The sequence below is a fragment of the Drosophila subpulchrella genome, chromosome X (genome assembly GCF_014743375.2).
Source record: "Drosophila subpulchrella strain 33 F10 #4 breed RU33 chromosome X, RU_Dsub_v1.1 Primary Assembly, whole genome shotgun sequence".
NCBI classification, from domain to species: domain Eukaryota; kingdom Metazoa; phylum Arthropoda; class Insecta; order Diptera; family Drosophilidae; genus Drosophila; species Drosophila subpulchrella.
Window position 1 is genome coordinate 17,943,937 of NC_050613.1, and position 23,768 is coordinate 17,967,704.

Consider the following 23,768-nt stretch of genomic DNA (forward strand, 5'->3'; position numbering starts at 1 on the left):
GCTGTTGCACAAGGAAAGTTAATAAAATATGCAACTGTAAAATAAGAAAATGGCGAGCAGGGCTGAAATAGCAAACGCGGACTACAATCAAAATACAATGCAATGGGGTGGAAGTGGGTGGTGGTGTAGTGGGTGGCTTAGTGGGTGGTTTAGGGGTGGTTTAGGGTGTGCCTTAGTGGGTGGCTTAGGAGGTATTTCAGGGGGTGGCTGAAAGGACATACACACACTCGCTGCGTTGACTCAGCTGTGCGCCAAGTGAAATTTTCACACATCTCAGAAACAGCAGAAAAGGGCTGACTGTGTGTGCGTGAGCTTTCTCTCCATTACAAATTTGATAACTAACTTCAATGTTTGCTCTACGCTCAACCATAAGTAGGGTGCACAAATTAGTTAGTTCTTTGTCTGAAAGTTGAGTTTGGCTAGCAGGTATTAAGTGGGTAATGAAGTATCTCTTGTTGCCGGCTTGCCAAAGCTCATAAATAATTTGCCAAGCAACTGCTTTCTTTTTTTTTTGGGCAACACGAATCCAAGACGCTTAATCAATAGATATAATTATGCCCCCTGACCTCGTTTTCGCCCCGCCAGGTTATAAGAACTATTTAAAGTATAGAAACGCCAGCGAAACGCTCTAAACGAAAATAGAACATAATTAATGGGAATAAAGGCAGCCGGAAGAGGTCGATTGCCGGTTCTATTAGGGGTTGAACGGGGTCTATAAATAAAGCGCGGGCATGTACCCCTAAAAAATCAACCATTTAAGCAGGGTAAAATACTTAAAGGAGTATCCTGCCCATCAAATGTCTAATTATGCACTGAATATAGCATTTTAGAACCACCGAAAGCCAGTTTTAAATTCACCAGTCAACGCGGCGTATACGCAATGCCAAATTTAGAGAGTATATATGTGTGTGTGTGTTGACCTAAATGGGGGGGGGGGGGAATGGGTATTTTGGATGCTATGTGGCTGACAGGCTTGTGACTTGTGGACACTTCAGCTGGCATTTGCAACAACAAGTGGAGGCTGCGAAACCGAAACTAAAACAATAACAACAGAGACAATTTTCGTCATTTGATTGTTTTAAATTTTGCATTAGGCTTTTGTCATCCTGTTTGTTTACTTATTTATTTGCTATTTGCCCCTCTGTTGCTGCTTTCTTTCTTTCACTCCTCCACTCTCCATTTCCATTTCGGTTTGTTTATTTGTTTGTTAGCCAACTTGTTTGCCCCAGCTTTGCCTGTGCATTAAATGCAATTCGAATTAGAATTTGGCTTTCGCCTGTCGGTCCAACATCTATATGGATTCCCCCACAATTTCCCCATATATATATGTATGTATATGGAGCTCGCGGCGTTTGGCGGCGATTGGCAGTTTAATTGGCCATTTTGTATAACAATTTGTAGTCGTCGCTATTTGCTTTCGCCTGGTGTGCTGGCAATTTGCGGCCTGTTTTGCTTTTGGGCCTGTTATATGGCCAGCTTTGGTTAAAAATTTAATGAAAATTCGGGCCCTGCCCGGTCTGTCTTTGCAGTTGTTGTTATGAATCAAAATTTGGATACGCAATGAATTGGAAACATTTCGGAATGAGATAGCCGCAGAGCCGATGCAGAGAGAGAAATTGGTGGGTTACAAGATATTACATTTTTATATATTTTAGGAACCTGAAAATATTTATTAAGTATTTTTTAAATGCTCTTTAATAAATTATATTATATAATATGTTATATGACATTTAAGAAAGGTATATAAAATAAAAGAATAGTATCCATAATAATCAAAGTCCCAATAATATTATAGTACAGCCAAAACAGTTAACACTATTAGTTTCTTTGGTAATCTTAATATTTTTAATAACCCCAACATCATTATAATAATATAATATATTCCCCTCCCTAATTAGTTAACTCTATAATAGTATACCCCATTTTTCTCAGTGCCCACCGAAGGGGGAAAGTGAAAGCGAAATAAAACTGGCAACTGGAATTGAATGAACAACGGATTCGGCCAAGGATTCATGGATCAGAGAGCCAGTCGAGCCGGATGATTTTGGGCCAAGGCTGTGGGGCTATTAGAGATCCAGTTCGGCGCTCACGAGCATATTTTAATTAAATGCCTCGGCATAAAAATATTTTACGCATTTAACTGACAGAGACGGATAGATTATATGGTATTTGGTATATAGTCTACATATAGATGGTGGTATCACATTAATGCAGCTTAATTACGTGACATAATTTAGAAGGCGATGACAAAACGGCGACAGGCAACGACAATTCGCCTTTGTTTACGGCCAGCACCCGTTCCGTTTCGTTCCGCACTTTGGCATTGTAACTTCTTTTTATAGCGCTACCTGGTCCAGGCATAGATGCCATCCTCAGGCATATAACCCCCCAACCCCCCAGAAAACCACCCATTTCCCAGCTCATGTCCTGAATTATGAGGCGCTCTCCCCCGGCTTTCCCACTCACTCACTCGCTGGCAGTTATGCTAAGCTCTGCAAATGAACATCATAAATAAAGGTCCTGGAGGGAGGGGGAGGGGACCAGAAAATAGAATAGAGTGGGTGGTTTTGGGTCGTAGCACCGCCGAGGCGCACGTGAGACAATGTCGAACAACACCAAAGAAAGTAAACTTTAACTCAAAATACATGACACAACTTTCTGGCTTCGCAAGTGATCGAACAGGTAATACCAATTAATAAGGGTTTGGGGTATATTTATTAATTAAAGTGATCAGGTATTAATCAAATTATGGGATATCGCGAATAGAAATGGTATTTCAACCAAGTGAAAAAGTCGTAGGAGTCTAAAAGTCAAGATTATTTAGGAATAGGAAACTTTATATATATATATATATTATATATCTTTTATAACGAAGGTTTCTACATTACTTTTTAAAATATTAAAAAATATAATACTATTATAATATATTTTTTTAAAATCTCAAAAGATATAAAGCATTTCTAAAAATGTCTAAAAGTATGTAATGAAAGAAGAATATTATAATCCATAAAACTTTATATGGTCTAAACTTATATTGTAGCATACTTATAGGCACTTTTAAAAAGCTAACCATGTTTTACAGGTGGTAGCATTATTTCTAAAGTGATTTAATACTGGGCTATTTCCCAAACACCCCAAACTTTAAGCCCAACATGCCGCACTACACCTCGGTTTGTGACTAAAAGTTGGTTTCGAATTGCGCGCATGTTTAAATGCTGTTATGAATATGACAGCCAAGGAGGCAGGGGCGTCGCAGGAGGGGGTGGGCGTGGCGCTGATGGTGCTGCCAAATCAACCGCATGAGTCTCCTTGAGGAGGTGGAGTGGGAAATGCTCATGAGCATTTGTTTTTTTTTCCCCCTGGTTTCGGTTCGGTTCTTCTCTCATTTGGCGAATTATTTTCGTAATAACCCCCTGTAGCCCGGCGAGGGCCAGAAATACCGCCTGTCGCTTGTAAGACAACTTCCGCTAATGCAAGCGCCCGCTTCCGTTTCCGCCCGCCCGCCATTCCGCCCCTCTTTAACGCTCGGGTTCTGGCTCCGGTTCCGCTTCTCCTTCCGCCCCAGCGAACCCCCAGCTTTTCGCCGGTTTTTGTTTCACTTTCGGCTCATTTCTTATTTCACTGCCATCGCCAGCGAGTGCTGTGTGTGTGCCTGTGTTTGGGTCCCTGTTTGTTTTCTGCTTTTTAGAACCTATGAAAATGCAAATTGTGTTAAATGTTGATGTGTTTGTAATCAAAGACCCGCCCCCTCTTCGAGACGAGGAAAAATATCAACCATAGCACCCAGTGACAAAAGACCAGCGTCGGTGGCGTATACGCGATATGGATTGTGGGAAGTGGGCGGGGGGGTTTGGAAATAACATTTCCAATTACCCGAGTTTATTGCCAGCGATATGAGTGGGTAGCGCTTTCGGGGGAATTCACTCCAGTGCCTCTATTTTTGCGATTCCTTAAATTCCGCTTGTTGGCAAAAATTCATCCTAATTACTAACGATTTTTATTGATTAATCCCACTTAAATTAACTAAGGAAATGTAATACTTCAAAGGTTTCTAATAATAAATCTAGCTAAATATCATTTTAAAATGATAAGGGGAGATACAGTTTGAAAAATTATTTGATCATTTTAATGTTCTTTTCTAGTGACTTTAAAACTGTACTGATTTTATATTTTTATTCAAAGCAAATAGTTATTTTTGATTTGAAATTTTTTTTACAAGAAAAATGTATAAGAACTTGTTTCATCTTTTAAAAAAGATACAAAAACACAGACTTTTAAATTAAACTTTTTTTTTTAAAACTTTTTTCAGAGATTAAAAAAAAACATTTTTATTCAAGCAAATAATTATTTATGATAACATTTTTTTTAGAATAAAAAAAAATATACAAAAGCACAATTTTTATATATTTATTTTTAATTTTGATCGGATGAACTATTATAAAAATAAAATTGATTGAAATATTTTTTAAACTTTCAAACAAAAACAAGTGCTAATCATTTTAAAACATTGAAACAAAAACTGTAATTTTTTTAAAAATCTTTCTTGATCAGTTTGTTTTATATTTAAAATATATTTTTTCTATTTCCTAGAAACTTGGTATTGATCATCGGAGGACCCTTTCGTCGGCACCAAGATGTGTTAAGTCGTAATGCGCGTTCATTCACCATTTTAATATGCGCGATTTCGTTGATTATGTGCCATTGTCGGCACAAGGACCTTGATGATGGGGCTCCTCCTCCAGCTCCGCCTTCGGATCCTCCTCCTCCAGGACCTTCCTTTCCAGGACTTTCTCCTCCTGAGACTCCTCCCCCAGCTCAACGATGGAGCCGACGACAGGTGGCCAGGGTTGCCAGGGCAATCAAGTAAATTACGGAAATTTACAACTTGCCGGGGTCACATCCCTCACACTTCCCGCTCCTTATTTATTTTTTTGTTTATTTGTTTGATTGCGTTTCGCAAATTGGCATCGCCTCAGTCATAAAATTTGATGCTAGTGCGTAGGCAATGCGGCAAGTATGGGATGTTATTCTTTTTTTTTTTGGGGGGGGGGCGGTAAATGCTGTGGCCAGAAACCCCTTCCAATTTAATGCCACAGCAAAGCCATAAAACTGATGTCCTATTAAATTATTGAGCATAAATTCAAACAACCAGCCACAAAAAGAAAATGATGAAATGAGCGAGAGGATAATGCTGTAAGGCGAATCAGCGGGCGAAAAAAATCGAGTTGAACATATCAAATAAATAATAAATAAATGACAGTCGATAAAAATGGCATCGTTTGTAGTTGTTCTTCGGTCTTCTGAATGCGAATGTGTGTGTGACAGGGCGACATCATTGAACAGGACATCACAGGACAACCATAATAGAGCGATTCGTTTGCAGATTTCCCGCCACTACCATTTTATTTATTGTATATTCAAAAAAAGACAAAAAAAAAACAGAAACAATTGGTCAAAAATAAAACACCACAAAGAATAATGAAACGAATCATTGAGGCAAATATTTGAATGATGATGACTGCTGGCGGAATATTATAAAAATGTTATTACGCTGAAAAATTTTTAAAAACACAATGTTACATTTAGTCAGGCGCCAAAAGTGGAGATACAAAAAAAAACACAAAAAAAGAGTGCTTTGAACCCAAATGAGTTCTGTTCGGAGTTCTTTGTGCATACTTGTCCAGGACCCCTTATAATCGCAGCCCACCCTGACAAATTGAGGCAAAATGCAGCCGAGCAGTCCCAGGACTTCCAGGACCTCCACTGACTCCTTTTCCCAAAACGAAAAAGATTCATTAATCAAAAAAAACCCCAAAGGAGCCAGCTGGAATAAGCTGGCAGAAAAAAAAAAGAAATGAGAAACGAAGAGAAAGTCACTCAAAGAAGCCGTATTTGAAGGAGCTGTAGAAGATCTGGCCAGCAGAAAGGTAAATCTATGAATATGCAAAAGGAAAAGCAGCTCATGTATTTATTATAGGTGAGCCGCAAACAGAAGGAGGATTCTCTCCTTTGTCAAAAGCGAAATTTAAACAAAAGGCGCCAACAAATTCTATGAAGGCCTTAAATAATTAAGCAGCAAGCAAATGAAAGCACACTTTTGGCAAGTCATTGCCTCACTATTGGGAAAAAAAGAAGGAAGACTATTTCTGTCTAATCTATTTTTCATAAAAATCCCCAACAATTTGTATTGTTCTAGCTATTATTGTTATACGGATATATTGGTTATTATAGTGTTGAAAAAATATATAGTAGTTATCTAAATAACTAGTATTTATTATATCTAGCCAAGAAAATAAAAGTGAATAAAGTAATAAATTGCAGGGATATATTGTAAATAAATAATGGAAATTCAATTTACTATCTATGGGCTGTTAAAGCCCCACATACTTGAAAACAACATGAAAATGTCGATTTAAATAGACCGAAATCATGTCCAAAAGTGCGGTTAAGTTTTAAACCAAACAAGGCTCGCCTGCCCTTAAATATTTGTCCAACAAACTCCATTCACCACCAGCAGACTCTCATTAGGATGGCAAAAAAGTAAACAAAAATTCCAGCAACCTTCGGCAGAGATTCGGAAATTGTGGGCTAATAGAAAAATTTCGTATTGCTGAAAGTTATTGACAAATGCGAAACCATCCATCCACCAGTGGGGAAAACAGGACACGTTGGGACGTGAATTTCACAAATTTAGGAACACAAAAAGAAAGAGTTTGCAGAAAACAGGATGAGAGGAGAAAACTAATTCACATGAGGGGCACAAATCCGTAATTCGAATTTCAATAGCCGGAGAGGGCAGGGATTGCGAAAGGATCATGAGGGGACACACTGGCAACTTTGCAGGCAGCCACAAGTTGGCAACCCTGGCACAACCCTATAAACCGAAACCTTTAAAACCATTTAACGTAACTTTCAAAACCAGGCTTGCCAAATATGTGTGAGCGTGTCAGTGTGTGTGATGGTGTGTGTGTGTGTGTGTGTGTGCGTGTGGGCAAAGTTTTTAAAGTGTCAAAAAGTTTAAGCAACGTCACCCGGCATCATCAACAGCGCCACTTTCAGTGGCCATCGGGAGATATTTGTAGAGGGAGGCAACCCTTTCGCATTTTCCACAATTTTGCATGTCGCACTCTGCATTCTGGCCCCTGGTCATATATAGTACACCTGACATCCTTACGCTCCCCGAAAAATCCCAGAAAATCCCTCTACCCTCTCTGCCCGCAAATAGTTGCGGCCATAACTTTTAAATAGATTTGGAATCTGTTTCGAATTTTCCCTGCCCACCCTTTGTTTAGTGGTTTATTTTATTTCTTCTCCTTTTTTTTTGCCCCCCTATTAAAAGGACAGCGGATGGGAAAGTTTACCCCTAACACATACTCGTTCATTTATATTGGCAGCAAAGGAAATGGCCAGAAAATATTTGAGCGCTTTGGCAGGTGACTAGCCCAAATCTGAACTCAATCCGAAAAACCCCAGGTTGCCCCTCGTTGGTGCAATTATTTCGAAAGCAATTTGCATTCTGCCTTCGAAAGCTGGGGAAAGTTCAACGGAAGCGAATCGCATGCTCACAGCTTTGTTTACCCCAAAATGGGTATGGGGATTTTTAGCCAATGATTTTGCGATAGGGTTAGATGGCTGACAAAAGGCTGTACTTTAGATATGGCCACGAGATTGATCGACGGTCGGGCCAAACTGGCTTAGATAAAGAAACACGAGAACTGGGGCATCTTGCAAAATGTGCCATGCCAGGACTCGATTTTCTAATCAATTTTGTTGTGCAGTAAAGGAAATTATTAAAGAGAGAGATATACAATAAATGAAAATATAGAACAAAGTTCTTAAACAGTTGGGACTGTGAGGGAAATCATTTTTTAGCTAAAACCTAAACCACAGTAAGTATATTAATTAAAAATTTGGACTCTGTAGCTTTACTAGTTTTGATTCTGAACCAACTCCTTTAAATTTTAAGGAGAGTTTTTTTTGTATATATAAAGAATAAACTCCCCAAACAGTTGACGTTGCTCATTATATTAATAACTTTCTTTCATTACTCGATAATGTAAGAAAAGTGTATATTAATGAGTTAGGTATTTATCTATTCGGCGATGTCAGGGGTAATGAATCGCATTAATGTCATTATCCCTTTTTCCTGATTTCCTCAATGCCACAATATCAATTATTTAAGAAGCGGTTCTATTTGCATGCCCAGCTTAAGTGGCGAATCCATTCAATCCACTCCACCAAAATCGAGGAGGCCACTTTAGTTTATCTCCCTTTCCGAAGACAAAGGAAAATAGCCGGGGCTTTTTCGGTTAGCCAGCGTCTCGAGCTCGGAAAACCGTGTGGAAAAGTGCGTGAAAAGCGCCATAATTTATGCAACAACTACAACAATAAATCCATTTTGGCGTGGACCAACAAATGGCATGTTAAATGAACTGAAAACAGGACTCCGAGTGGCGGGAGGGAATAACTAAATGAAATGGTATGGTTTTGGAATGAAAGATGTGGGCTGTAAGATGGCCATGAGGCCGGAAGTGAACGCAATGCAGCACTTCCGGTCTGCCACTGCCTCCTTGTGGACTTCGGCTCCGCTCCTGATCCTGTGGCTTCGGCATCGTCCTGGAGTTGACAGGACCAAAAACAACCGCAAAGCCTAAGGCAGCCCCTTTTACCCCTCGTCCTTTTGTCCGCCCGTCGACCGCAGATGGGCGTTGGGCGGTCGGGGGGCGTGGCCGCCTTAAGTAAGCAAACCGGCCAAAAGTTAAAAAGTAAGGAAAAAATTTTAAAACAATACCAGCTGCCCAAAAAGGTGTCAGGGCGGAGGGGGCGTGTCTGTGACAGCCTTTAATGCCAAAAAATCACGGCATTAAGCCCGAAAAATAACGAAACTTAGAAAGTTTGGCCTACAAGCAACTAGTTTTCGGTAACAGCCAGATGATAGAGGATTTAGAGAGTTCAGTTCTGGAATGGGTATTTTCTTTGCCACTAAAATCACAGATCTGAAATCTAGTCCTGCCAAAATGGTTGATGATTTCCGACAAGGCGGAAAATAGCTATTCACACTTTAAAGTTCTCATTCTTTTATTCAAAAACTTTTAGAATGAATTTTAAATATTTTAAATATTATTTATTTAAATAAAATATTATAATATAAAATATTATAATTAAATATTATAATATAACATTTTTAAATTCTTTTTATATTTGCTATTTTACATTTTTTAGATTTAGTAATGGTTTTTGGTTAAATTATAAAAGGCCCTAAATTTATTTGTTTGTTTTCTGCTTTCAAGGCACTTGAAAAATGCCTAATACATATTTTTTTAATATTTGTTAAATATTAAATATAAACCAGGGTTCTTTAGAAATATTTTCCAACCGAATTGCCACCCATTTTCTATCACAAAAGCATGCCAATTTTATTGTGAGTGCATCTGTGCCGCCTGAACAGTTTTGCAGCTTAGCGGCATGCTAAAAAATTAACTAACTTGGCCGTGTTTGTTTTCGCTTGTGTTTCTGTAACGCTCTTTTCGCCACCGCACCACTGCACGATCCCCCTTGCAAAGCTCCCCCCTTTGGGCCGCCCCTGGAACCACTGGTTTGGCGGCACCGCCAATTAGCACACATGGGGCCAAGAGGCTTTGGCTTCAGTTTCGGTTTCGGTTTCGGTTTTCGCTTGTTTCCCTCATATGGCGAATTAAATTTGCATGGCCACAGAAATATTTCAATATAAAGCGTCCAGGTGGGTCAGGTGGGTAAAGGTGGGTAAAGGTGGGTTAAGGTGGGTTTAGGGTGGTGCCGCCAAAGGGGGGGTTAGTGGCAAGCTGAACGTTGCCCGGCAATGAAATGTTGTTTATATACACTTTTTTAATCTTCTCCCCTGCCCCGCCACCACTGCCCATTCCATTAGCTTTGCCCCTTTTTCGGTTTGTGCTCCGTCAGCGGACAAGGCAAAAACATTTCCGCTGGCACAGCACACACGGGTGCACTGCGAGAAAATGGGAAAGTATTTATTTAAAATTAGGATGAAATATTCTCGCTTTTATATTATATATTAGGACTGCATTATAATATTTATATATTTTTAATCACTGCCTATTTTCTGTAGTGTTTTGAATTGATGAAAAAAACAAATATATAAACCTATTTTAAAAAACCTACAAAATTTAAAAATTGTCTTCGTTGAAAATCAGAATAGTTTATAAGTAGATTGCTATTATCCTAATAATATTTTTTAGTATTAATCACTTCATAGAACAAACAGAAACTTAACACTATTTATTAAAACGTAATGGTTGCCGCTGACAATGAAAATAATTTATTAGTAAATGGTTACAGTCTAAAAAATATTTTAAAATATACAGCCCCTTGATAAAGCAAATAAAATTATACATTTATTTTCAAAAACTTTCAAAATTTTTAATTTGAAAATCAAAATAATTTGTAAGTAGATGATCAAATTTCAAATAATATTATCATATATCAATCTCTTAAAGCTTAATTAAGGTAAGACAAAATATATGAAGGCTTATTTTTTTTCAGTGCATCCCTCCCCCACACACACACACACTCACAGAGTTGGACACCGCTTAACCCTCATCAGGCTTTACACCTTTCGGCGCAGTAGGAAAATTCAAATTTAGTAAATTTTTTATTTCCATTTTCCTTGTTGTTTTTTCTATTTCCAGGGGGGTAGGTGTGGGGGGAGGGGGTTGGTTTAGACCCAAAAATGTCAGAGGCTTACACGCTTCTATGCAGTTAGCTTGTTTAAGTTGGAGTGGGCGGTGGGCGGAGTGGGCGGAGGGGGCGTGGTGGGAGTGAAGCGTTTGTATGAGAAGCTTATAATCAACATAACGGGCATAACAATGGCCATTAAACTGCTGCGGGGGGTGGTTCGGAGGCGGGAAAAGCGGGAAAAGCGGTGAGGAAAAAGAAAACCACTGGGGCAGGTCGAGTCGACCAGCTGACGGCCAACGGCAACTCATTTTTTATGGCCAACAGTCGGTGGGGAAAATGGGAAAATGGCGGGGGAGACAGGCGGCATAAATCTGTGCCCAATGCGTCTGGCATTTGCTTGATGGCCCCCGTTTCAGTCCCCATATCCTTACAGAGAAACAAATGTATAACTTTATAGAATCAAACGAAAATGTTTTGGGTACTCAGTGTAAAAAGATGTATAATATAAAGCAGTACAAACTAGAACATAGCCTTAAGTAAAAATGTTATATTATTATCGGTTACACCAAGGCTGATACTGCTGATATGCCATTTATATTCCCCCACTTTAATAAAGGTTTTTCAGAAAACATTTTAATTTTCTCAGCGTATCTTTATCCGTGTCTGTATCTGTATCTGTGTGAGTTGCTAATGGGCGAGTGTGCGTGTATATCTTGACCACAATAAAATTTATTTGTATTATTTTGCCGGCGTCGACATCGCTTGTTTTGTCGCTCAAGTGCGAAAGCAACAACGCCGAACTAGAACCAAAAATAAAAATAATAATAAAACAAAAATATAAATAAGACAAAAAAATATCAAGACAAGAAAACCCAAGACAATGGAGCATAGACACACAGACACATTGGGTTGGGGGGTATTTTGGGGGGATCCAAGACAAAAAGAAGCGATTTCAAATGCACTTCAAAGGAAAAATGTCTGCGACCCGCTTTAGAATGTCATCAACTAATGAGCAGAGATCCAAAGAGCTGGAGAAGGTTCATTTGGCCATGTGTCCTGTGCCATTTGAGTTAATTAAATTCCTGAACCCAATCCTGTGAAAACGAACATAATAGGATTGGGGGTCTATTTCGGGGAGAGCATGAGGTAGGTGCATTGGGGTTTCCAAACTTATTATCTCGCATTTTCATTTGCACTTTATAACGAAGGCCAAGCGCTTCACAAAGCTGAAATACGTAAAATTAATAATGCCAAGTGAAAGCAATAAATTTGGTCATGCCGTTTGAGGATTTGTCTTTTTTAAATGCAAATAAGTCAGCAATTTCGCCCACAAAAACTATAGTTTTTAATTATACAGAGGTTTTTCGGGGACCTAATAAAGCTTTTGTCCATTTAATAAACTGAACGGAGTGTATTTTTATAAGAAATTTAGCCTTTGTGTGCCAATAAATGTTGAAAATTAAATCACTCATTCAAAATAGACACAAAATAGTCTCCAAATTATAAATTTCTCAATGGGTTTTGTGATTGGGGGAATTTTTATATCGATTGCAAATATATTATTCTATAATATTAATATAAGGGTTTACTGATCTGCCTGTTGCATACATTTTAGCTATGCCGCTTTTTACAAAGCTACTTAAAAGACATTACATATTTATCAGATGTAAATTAGGTATATATTTATCAAACTTTTCGCAGGACCAGCTGGGTACTGATCCAGAAATATATCTCGGCAGGAATGCAGCTGCCGTTTGTAAGACAACAGCTACCATTTTTCCTCGTGGCCATATCCCTTGGCTTATTATACAAGGAGCCAACAAACCGTAACTCAGACACCGCTGAGACTGAGGTTTCTCTTTCTGTTCCAGCTCCCCATTTCCCCATTTCCTCGCCGGGTTTACTTTGCACGCAACATTTTTCACAGCGAATGCCGTTTTTGGGTGTGTGAGTAATGCCATCCCAGGAACCAGAAGCCATACCCCTACCCATGCCCATATCCCTACCCATATCCCTACCCATCCCAAGTCCCATTGCCGTACAAATACCAACTCCTCGTGTCCTGGGGCCAAGCATTCGCTGGACATGAGGAGTTCGTATTTGGTCAATGCGTCAGTTTTACGGCTCGTAATGCTTGTAATTGATTGTTAATGCCGCACTTAACCCAGACTCCAGCTGAGCTGGCCAAAAGGACAATCGTCCTGTGGCCGGCCATGTGCCTGGGTCGAAGGAAGGAGCCCATTCCCCATTCCCCATGCCAATCCCAATCCCCATCCCTTCCCTTGGAGCCGTGTGCGTGGCTTGGCTTATTTATTATTTAAGGGCTGTATTGCGTGTGCAATTGTTGAAATTCCTTTTTAAAAATAACACACAGAAATCAGTTAAGAATAACCAAATGAGGGGCAATAAGAAGAGCTGCTGAGGCAGCAGCAAACAAACAGGACCAAGGATCGTTGGGCTTATCGGACGGCTCAGGACCAGAAGCAGCAACAGAATAAAAACCGCAATCTGAGAAGAGGCTTCGACAAGGCCTGCATATTTTATCTGAGTGCACTGAGCGAAGTAGTCGATTCAACTTAAGTTCTATACTAATATTTTACAATTTACACATCTTTATAAAAGAAGAAAAACACTAAAAAAAACATATATGCAACCCTCTGGAGGTCTGATATATTCTTAGTCCTTTTTTTCACTTTCACTTTAATGTTGGTTTTAAACCACTAGAATATTATTGTAAATCGATTTCAAAATATAAGTTTTTGTTGTAACTTAAAAATATGGAGCTGAATCACTTGGGCCTTATAAAAACTTAACAGCTGCCCAAAAGTATGCAACAATTCGGAAGTCAAATGAATTCGACGTTATTTTTTCACTGCATACTTTCGGACACCTTTATAAGTAATTTAAAAACCCGCTTATATTGTAGTGAGTCGATTTCGACATATTGATAAGTGGAATCATTGTTCATTAATTTTAAAAATGTGGCACTTAAGTCAATAAGCATGCAACCATTCGGAAAACCATGTTACTGCATACTTTTGGGCACCTTTATAAGTGATTTTAAAAGCCCCATAATATATTTTGCAACAAAAAGCTTATCCTTATAAGCACTTTTCTCGCTGTGTGAGGCCGAGGCTCTCGTGGTGTTTTCCATGTGGCAGCAACAAACGGAAACGTTAATGCCGGCAATATAATAAAGGATAATGCAGCAGGAATTGCAGCCCCGCTTCGGCATTCCTTGCTGCACTAAACAGCCCGGCACAACTGAAATGACAATAAACAAAAATGCAGCAGCCACAACTGTTGGGCGGGCAGAACTAAAAAACAAGCAAAATCTGAAAAACAGCCAAACTGAAAAATAGAAAAACAGAAAGTTGGTAAGACCAAGGAGATAGATAGATGGAATAGAGCTAGAATGGCAGAGAATGGCAATTTGGAATGGCTAAAATGCTGCTCTCGTTGTTTGGCCTTTTCATTTCTGCGTCTCGTCTCGTTTCGTTTGCGTTTCTCGTTTATTGAATTCGCAGCATGGCAACAATGGCAACAATTTCTGTTGCATACTTTTTGGGGCCACCCAGTAAACCATCCACGGAACCACCCATTTCAGGAAATCCCGGGCCAGCGAATTATAACAACAATGTGGCCCACGGCGGGCAACAGATTAGCCCAGGCAAATAACATTATAAACTATGCAAGACGGCAAATAGATAGCTGCGAATTATTAAAATATCATTGATGTGCATGCCATTTCCAAAGGACTTTGCCATGGATTGCCAATGGATTACGAAGTAAATCGGTCAAGGTTTAAGGGACTTTCGGTTTTTGCATTTATTTGGGCATGTAATGGACTTCAAAGCCGCAAGCATTTTATTGCTTGACATTGAATTACTTTAATAAGTCAAGTTAAGAGTAACTCTAGGGCTCTAAAAATACTTGTAAAGGTGTCTAAAAGTATGCAACATTTTGTATTTAGAGCAGCCATCGTTCCGAAAAACGATTCTATTTTAACACTGCTTACTTTCAGGCGCCTTTATTAGAGTTTACGAAAATCATAGTGATTTTTGTAACTAGTCTTTAATCTAGTGCTTACTGTTTAAAGTAATGATCATATCAATCACTTTTGCTAGACTCCTATGCTCTCAATATATTCTTTTTCCGTGATATAATATGAGTGTTCCATAGGAACCAAAAAAGCATTGCATGCGATGGGATAACAGGCCACCCGGATGCCTAATCCTTTTAGCGGGCATTCCACCGTTCACAACCAGTACGTGTTCCAATGGATGTGGGACAACAATGTCCCTACAGCATTTAGTGGGTTTGTTCTGTGGGCTTTTTGTTGGCTGCGGAGCCGGAATCCACAATCCAGAGTCCAAAGTCCAGATGACAGGACCATTACTGGGCGGAATGGAAAGATAACCGATTTGCTTTCGTTGCTCTGGTCGCAGCAAAAACAATTACGGCAAATCAGATGACAATGGCCGGGTCTAAAAATACAACCACGGCAAACGAGATAACAACGGAGCAGCTCGACGCTCTCGAACCGTCGTATCTGTGAGATAGATGTGTTTTAAAGTAAGTAACTAGGCGAGGCTCCTTGGGCCAACAGCCTGACTGGGCAGTCACCCACATCCCGGAACAGCCAAATACTCAAACACCAACGAACGAACACCCATCGAAACAACAATCTCTGGGTGGTGGGCTGGAAAATGGGAGTGGTTAGGTGGGTCAGTGCCACCCCCACCAAAGTCGTTGAAATGAAAATGAAGATGAAATAAAATGGAAAGCACAAACAGAGAAAAAACTAAAATTTTCTATGCTGTAAACGAAATTGAAAATGAACAAGCGGAGCGAACACGGACATGGACATGGGAAGCGGACACCGACACAGATACAGATACAGATGCAGGGACAGGGACAGGGACACGGACAAGGACACGGATACGGACATGACCGGCACTCGGACGGAGACCCAGACCCGGACCTGCACCTGCACTGGAAAAAAAGAACCAGACTTTGGACTGGAGCAGGGTGGCAAGTCAATCAAGGGCAAACAAAAAGCCAACACCAATTAGTTTCTTTGATCGGCAGTTTACCAACAGGAAGTACTAGTTTTCGATAAAAGAGTAACTGATTCTAGGAGTTCTATTAATAAAAGATAGGGCCTTCTGATTTTGGTCGACAAAGAAATCCAATTGATTTCGATTCCATATACTATATTACATTTTTGCTAGTCCCTCGTAAATAAGTTATTATATATACATATTAGAGATATGTATAGAACTCACCTATAAATGTTGTTTCAATAGAATATTTCGGCAATAGGCCTATTAGAGCTCACTAATAAATGGTGTCTAGAAGTATGCAATAAGAAAAGTCCACATTTATAAGTTTACAATAGGACTTTCGTATTTCAAACATAATATTACCTACTTCTAGGTAAGTTTGTAAATAAATTGCAAATCTTAACTTCTTCAAACTAACACACTAGAAACACCCATTTAAAATCCCTAAAAGTATGCAATGGAACTAAGAAGAACCTTTTTAAGGTCCTTAAAAGTATGCTACAATCATCTTATGTATAGGAATTTTCAGATTCCCAATATATATTATAGCATACTTCCAGACACCTCTGCAAATAACCTCAAAGCCCCTCAAAATTGGGAGATTTCTAGCAGTGTGGATATGGTGTGGGACCCTAACATGGAATGTATGGTATTGTGTGCACTGCGGAGCGTTGGAGGCGTTGGCAAACAGCGCTGAGTGCCAGGATGTAAGAGTCAATGTGAGTGTGAGAGTGTGTGAGTGCTCCCATGTGCATGTGTGTGTGTGGAAGGTGACTCAATGGTTTGTGTTTTTTCCGCTTTTCCTTTCTTGTCTTGGAAAACTGCGCTCGTCTTGTAATGAGCCTGGCGAATGGAAAATGGAGAACGCTGATGAGCTGCGTCTTAACTAACCAAAATGGCGCGAGGATGAACAGGTGGGCGTAGAGCAGGGGCGGGGCTGAAAAAAAAAGCAGGGGGGAGGGGGGCAACAGTCCTTACTAGGAATCGCTTAAAAGCAAATTGCGCTGAAAAGCAATCAGCGCATAAGTGCAATACAAATACAAACAAGTTTATTGCTTTTCCCGTTGTCCTCGCGGTCTTTCCGGTCAGGATGCCTTCTAAACGGAGCCAGGGGCGGTGGGCAGAGGGGGTCCTCCGGAGGGATTGCATAACGAAATGAGATGCCTGAATGGAAGCAGTGTGTCCAAAGCGTTCGAGTGGCGCACTATTTACTGGCATGATATATGTCGGTTATTAGATCCGATGTGCACCATCTTCGCCACCGAAGATTTAGCGTGGCAAATTCAAATTTAATGCGGGTATCTTGGTGGCCAGCAAATTTATGGATTCCACTTGGCTAAAAGCCTGAACGATGGTGGACCTGGACCCCCCACTAGTGTCAAAAAATGGGCAAGCGCATTGATAGATTGTGCCACGGATGGATGGCGAATGGATAAACAGATGGAGTACACGGAAAGGAAGCACTAAAACCCATTATGATTAAAGAAGCTTTCGCTATTAAAGGATTTTTACTATTATTTAGTAAGCCAAAATAAGGTTATTACCAAAAATGGTTAAAAAGCCTTTTATGATATTTAAATAACCATTCTTAAAAAATATTTAAGGAAAAACCTTATCCATTTCTATAACATTTCTGTTTTATGTACTAGATTTTTTTGTTGATTTTTGGATAACCATTTGTCTAGAACATTTAAATAACAACGTTATCAATATTCCAAAATTTATTTTTAATTTTTTTGTAGTAAAGGTATTTAGGTATTTGGTATTTTCGGTATTTTTCAAGAATTATAAATTATATTATATTATTAGAAAGCCAAATGTCTATCATATCCTAAAATACTTTTTTTCCTTGAAATTTGTTTTTATATTGGGATGACAATTAATCAAGAACACATGTACGTATTAAACCGTATACCTTTTTCTAAAATATTAACACATTTTTAACCGTTACCCTTATTTAAGATTAAAGAACCATGTCTAAATAATTTGAATTTTGAAAGTTTGTTTATATTTTGAGAAATACCTATTGATATTTTCCATGATTATCTTTATAACTTAACAACACTTCCCTTGAGAGCAACAGTTTCTTTCAGTGCTAGCCATCATGTAGCTTAAATGCATTTGTAATGACCAATTATTTCGCAAAGCGGAGCCCTGACGGAATGTCAAATCCGGTATTCAGTATCCAGTAGCCAGTTGCCGTAATCCACCGCCCTAAACCCAAACAGAGACCATAATCGGGGGCAATCAAATCGTGGATTGCAACGCATAACATAACACATTACGGCGGAGGACGACAAGCCGAAAACAAGGCGGGGAACACAGGAGCATTAAGTCCTCATCACTCCAAGGACTCCGGCTCCATGTTGTATATTCGTATATCCGTATATCCGTATAGCCCGTATAACCATATAGCCTGTCCAAAAACAAACTGTCGACACCTGCCATGAGTGATCACCGCTCGCGGCTCGCATTACAATGCAAATAAGTCGGGGAGGTAGGGGTGTTCGGGTGTTCAGAGGTTGAAAGTTGGAGGGTTATTGCCCATATGGCCGCCGGAGTTGGCAACTCGTAACCCACTCGACGGAACGAAATATATACGGCAAACACATTTAGCCCGTAATGGACTTTTTTTATGGCATTTATAAGCGCGCCAAACAACGTTTCCCTGGGAGACAGACAGATAGACAGACATTCAGACAGACAGACAGACTTGGCTCGCAGTGAAAAGGAAAAGGTAATGCTGCCGGCAAGTGGCTGGCTCGAAATAAAAGATCGAAATAAATTAAACTAGCATTGAGGGCCTAGGAAATGCGTGCACCTGTATGAAATATTCAAGTACAATCAACCGGGAGCCATTGAGCAAACACACTTCCGTTGAATATTTCAGCGATTTTTACTCGCATGCGGACTTTATGTTGGATTTTCTAGGTTTTAAAGGGGTTTGCTTCGACGAACTGGTTCGTTTTCATTGAATATTTTATAATGAAATATTCCCTTTGTAATAAGCTGCCTTAAGTGGCTCAAGCAATAATTGCTCTGCGTGTTTGGAGAGAAGTAGTTATATCAAACTTACACATTCTATATATATTTATTTTTAAAGATAGAACAATTTTCTGTTCGATTAAGGAAGACGGGTATCTTCGAACACAACTTCACTTGCATCTGTGTCTATTTTAAATTCACATTACTATTCCATTTCCGGGAGTAGACATACCCCACAGTCAATAGCTCTCTATGGCAAGGTTTTCTTTAAGGTTCCGGTTCTTGTATCTGTTTATGCCTACACAGCAAAAAAAAAAACCACAGCAATAGTATCCAGTTAAAGTAATATCAAAGTGAGTAAGGGATAGGTTTCTTATAGTGAGTATGAAAGAATATGAATTATGTTTAACATAGGATACGTTAATCCTTACTTAAAGTTATAACAAATACTTGTAGAAAGCAGATAATACCTATTGTATTAAAATAATAGTTCTGACATGGCTTAAAAATATTTAAATTATATGTTAATCCGCAAAATTAATTTTTTTTAAATAATAATATACATTTATGTCAGTATGTGTTTTGAAAATATTAATTTATTACTTATGTTTATCCCTTTTCTATAAAATTACCCTTGTTGCAGAGGTTACAAACATCATTTAGACATCCAAACTTGTTGCTATGTGCCCCCATTTTTCTCCGCGTGCACCTCCTTTCGTGGTGGATCCAATAAAATGTGCGAAAAAGTTGATGCGCGGCTCGCGATTGCCATTTATTTTTATTGCCGCACTTACCTGCTACTTAGCGCCTCCCGCCCCCTTTTCGAGAGTACGTGGGCGTGGCCGCTCACTAGACAGGCGACACAGAAAAGTTTTGAGTTTGAGTTTGAGTTTTGACTTTTGCCCGGTGCGTTCCACCTTCTGTATAGTAGAAGATATATATATATATATTTGGATGGGTGGGCAAGTGTGCGACTGGCACTTTAATCAGCCATGCCAGCTGCTCCTTTGCCGATTTTCCAGCTTTTCCTGCGAGAGAGAAAAGCGGGCAGGTGCCGCCTGTTGGCCAAGAAACCAGGAGCCAGCCGCCAGAGAGCGGGAAAATGCGAGTGCCAAAAGGAAACTCGCACATAACACTTCCCAGAGGCCATAAAGTCGCGCATATTTATAAGCCGCGTCTGTCTTTCGATTTCCATCTAGGAGCGCTGCTTTATGCCAGCTTTTTATGGCCAGCATATATGTATACATCGATGGGAGTGGGACCAAACAAAATACACAACCCCCAAACCGTTTGCACTCCATACGACAGACCCCACTTCAATTGACATCTTGCAACCTTTCAGATAGCCAAAGATCTTTTTCGCATACATCCGTCAGCTGCCTCGCATTTGTTTCGCATTTTGCGTTTTATTGCGCAAAATTGAAGGCGTACTTTATGGCCGACTGGATTTTTTTGCATAAACAGAATTTATGCATATACAATATACACACGACCAGGGGGTCGAGTACAAAAAAAAAAAAACAAAAAATTGGCAAAAGACGTGACAAACTCTTCGACGAAATAAAAAAAAAAGCCGAAGGGAAATTGGGAATGTAGAGCCCGGGCCGAGAGCAAAAGTTTATAATTTGCTTAGACGAGACCAAAAGTCTGCTGGAAGGCCTGCTCCTCAGAGAATCGAGCTATAGCCATAGGATATATACTTGTAGCCATAGCCTTTGCAGCTTAAACCAGATTAAATTATCGCATTTTTCCTTATATATTTTTATTTTGTCCTGCTGCCGCTGCTGATTCTGCTACCTGTGCCATCCTTGATTCGATTTTTGCTAACAAAAAAGAGAGCAAAATAAGTAAAAAAAGAAAGCAAATCCGTAGGCAGGCGAGAAAAGTTCGAATAAATTGAGTGAAAGTTCGCATTCGCCTTAAACATTTTGCCTTCTTCATTTTTTTTAGGCGACGGCACATGGCTTCAACTTGAAATTTTCTGCTCCCCATTGGCTCAGGTGCGAATGGCTTTCATTTTTCTTTATTTTTGAGGTATTTTCCGCAGGCTCTGAAAAATTCTTCAAATAAGTTTTCCACACAGGCAGCTCTGAGGCCAAAAAATATATGAAGTATATTTATTAGTGTCGATGGAAATTTGCTTGCCTGCCAATTTGTAGATCGCAGATCAAAATTGGCTTAAATTTTTAATTTTTCTTGCACTTTTGAGGGCTAAAGAATGATTACTACATTTTCTGCTAAATATTTAAAACAAATTCCTATGGGATGCAAAATTAAAAAATTAAAACCTCTTACAATTTTTAGCCAAGCGCCATCGCTTGATATAAGTTACTCCAGAAATGTGAGGTAAAATTTACCTTTGTATAAACCACATAGCATATTTTCTGGGAATTTTAAATCACTATAGTTTATTGTAGATAAAGATTTTGTTATAAATACCAAACCAGAGAGATGTTACAGGTTTTTTAAGGAAGAACCTTTAAGGCACTTTTGATATCATAACCTGTTTTTCAATTTAACTATTTCACAATGTTTTTTGCCAGCTGTTTTTAAGTTAAATATATTTTATAAAAGTTTTAAGGGCATATAAAATAATTATAGTGGTAACTGGCACTTGTTTCTTCCACCTTCTGGCCGCTTTTTTAAATAAATTTCCCTTTCAATTGGGTTAGGCTTGGCAGCAACAGCCTGAGGACTTTAAAGGGCTCATCCTCACACACACACGAACACACACACACACACAGTCGCACAGGCACACAGTCACACACACAAGCGCACGAAAAGGACACTTACGTTTTGAGTTATTGGGGCAGGCCCAAAAAAGTATGCTAAGCTTTTCTCGCCTTCGCCGTGCAGCTGCAACTGCAAACTGCGAACTGCAATCAACTGGAATTCACTTTTCCGCCAGCCGTCTCACATTTCATTGTTTACGTTTCACTTGTGAATACCCGCTGTACTTTCTTTGTTTTCGTGTTTTTGTTGTCAATTGAGGAGAACCCCCAAAAAAATATATATATGAAAAACAACGACAACAGCACTCTTTTCACACACTCAACCGAAAAAACAACAAACAAACAACAGATGCAATTGGCGGCGGCACGCGTTTTTCCGACGCGACGCGACGCGTTTTCAATTTTGCGGGTGTGGGGGGGGTTGGTTGTGTTATTTTTTAAGGGGTCGAGGGGGGCGGGAGGCGGTACAGGACGAGCCAGCCACAATTGCAATGGGCGATCGCGATCGCGACCGTTGAATCGCCTTTTCAGCGCTTTCTCTTTAAAGATTCGAGATTTGTAGATTCAAGATTTGGAGATTTGGAGTTTTAGAGATTCGAGTTTGAGTTTGAAGCGAATGCGATCCGAAACGAATCGGTATCGGTATCGAATCGAATCGAATCGAGTCAAATCCAGTGATTATCCGTCCTCAGTCGCGTGGCACAAACCGCTGCGTTCGATAACCTAAACGAAACTGAATCGCCGAGCACTCAAAGCTGGGCCGCTCGGCAGCTCGAAGCTCGTAACTCGGCCAACGATTCGTGTCGTTTCGTGTCCGTTTCTCGGCCCTCAGGTTCCACACGCACACACACCTTCTCGCAGCACACACGAGGTGGCTGTGTGTGTGCGTGCCCTCGGCTCGGTTGCCCCACTTCCGTTTCCCGCTCCGGCCAACTTAACCCCACTTCGTGTGTGGCACTTCCGGTCGATGCGCAGGCGCGAACTAGCCTCTGTGGATACCGACTGTGGATTGTGTGTGCACGGGAGATGAGCAACGTTTCGATAACAGCAGCCAGCGAAAAGGGGTCAAACCACCCCCAAAAACCTTAAACTATGGTTTTGGTTAAATATTAGCAAAAAATAAACAGAAGGGGGCGTACAGAGTGATTTTTAAACAGCTAGAATCAATATAATTTTTAAGTTTTAATTTCACATTTGTTCACAAAAAATGTAGCAACCAAATATAATAGGTACCTTGTACATTGTGAATTCAATATGAATTCTTTTTTCCACCCTTAGCAATAAGTGTTTTCGGCGCCATAAAGGAAATACTAGTCAGAATGAAGAAAGTCATACCTCGTTGAGCTCGTTGCTTAATTTCCAAACGATTGGCATTCTAACCTGAACATTTTTCATTTTTGCCATTTTTCGCAAAAAAAGATGATGTAACCCCTTACAAAAAATTAGAAAATTGGTCAAAAAATAAATTTTTTCTTAAAGTGATTGGAATCGTTAGCATATTTAGCAAGCTGTTCAAAACAGTAGGTCTTTTAGCTGTACGCCTTGATTTGACTAAACTACGATTGAAAAACTGGAAAGAAAAATCGTATTTTTGACTAAAATCTTAATTCCATTTTTCGCCCTAAAAATGTAGTTTTTTGGCTGCTATAAAGAAAATATACGTCAGATCAAGGAATGTCATACCTCGTTGAGCTCGTTGCTTAATTTCCAATCCATTGGCATTCTAACCTGAAAATTTTTAATTTTTGCCATTTTTCGCAAAAAAAAGATGATGCGAAAATTGGCCAAAAAATAAATTTTCCTTAAAGTGATAGGGATCGTTAGCATATTTAGCAAGCTGCTCAAAACAGTCGGTCTTTTTGCTGTACGACTCGATTTGGCTAAACTACGATGGAAAATCCGAAAAAAAATGTCGCGTTTTTGACAAAAATCTGAATAAGTTAGGTTTAAAAATCCTCTAAAAATATTAGAATTTTGACCAAAAATCATTTTTGAATTGTTGTTTATAGTTCATAGGTTCATTGAGAGGCCCCAGTTTATTCAGGTTCGCCCACTCGTTATCGAAGGGGAGGGGCATACCTGGCGGGTCCTGAGTGGACTCTATTGGGGTCCTGCAGCTCGGGCGGCGCCTCCGAGGGACAGTCGTGGCCGAGAGGCTGGCAGCGCTGCCTCTGCAGGCGAGGCACGAAGAGTCCTGCGAGGAGTCCTGCTGCTGCTGCTGCTGCTGCTCGTGCTGCGTGTTGCATGTTGCATGTACGCCTGCTGCTGATGCTGCCAAACGGACAAGTTCAAGGGAATTTCGCGCGACAAA

At 39.8% G+C, this 23,768-nt stretch overlaps 1 protein-coding gene across 1 annotated transcript in view; it reads right to left on the minus strand.

Moving 5' to 3' along the window:
• The window catches only part of LOC119557261 (zwei Ig domain protein zig-8), a 152,602-nt gene extending 130,426 nt beyond the window's left edge, over window positions 1-22,176 (minus strand). Inside the window, exon 1 of the mRNA XM_037869946.1 lies at window positions 21,519-22,176. The gene's annotated coding sequence lies outside the window, so the exon portion shown is untranslated. The remainder of the gene's footprint in view (window positions 1-21,518) is intronic.
• Between the last annotated feature and the right edge of the window lie 1,592 nt (window positions 22,177-23,768).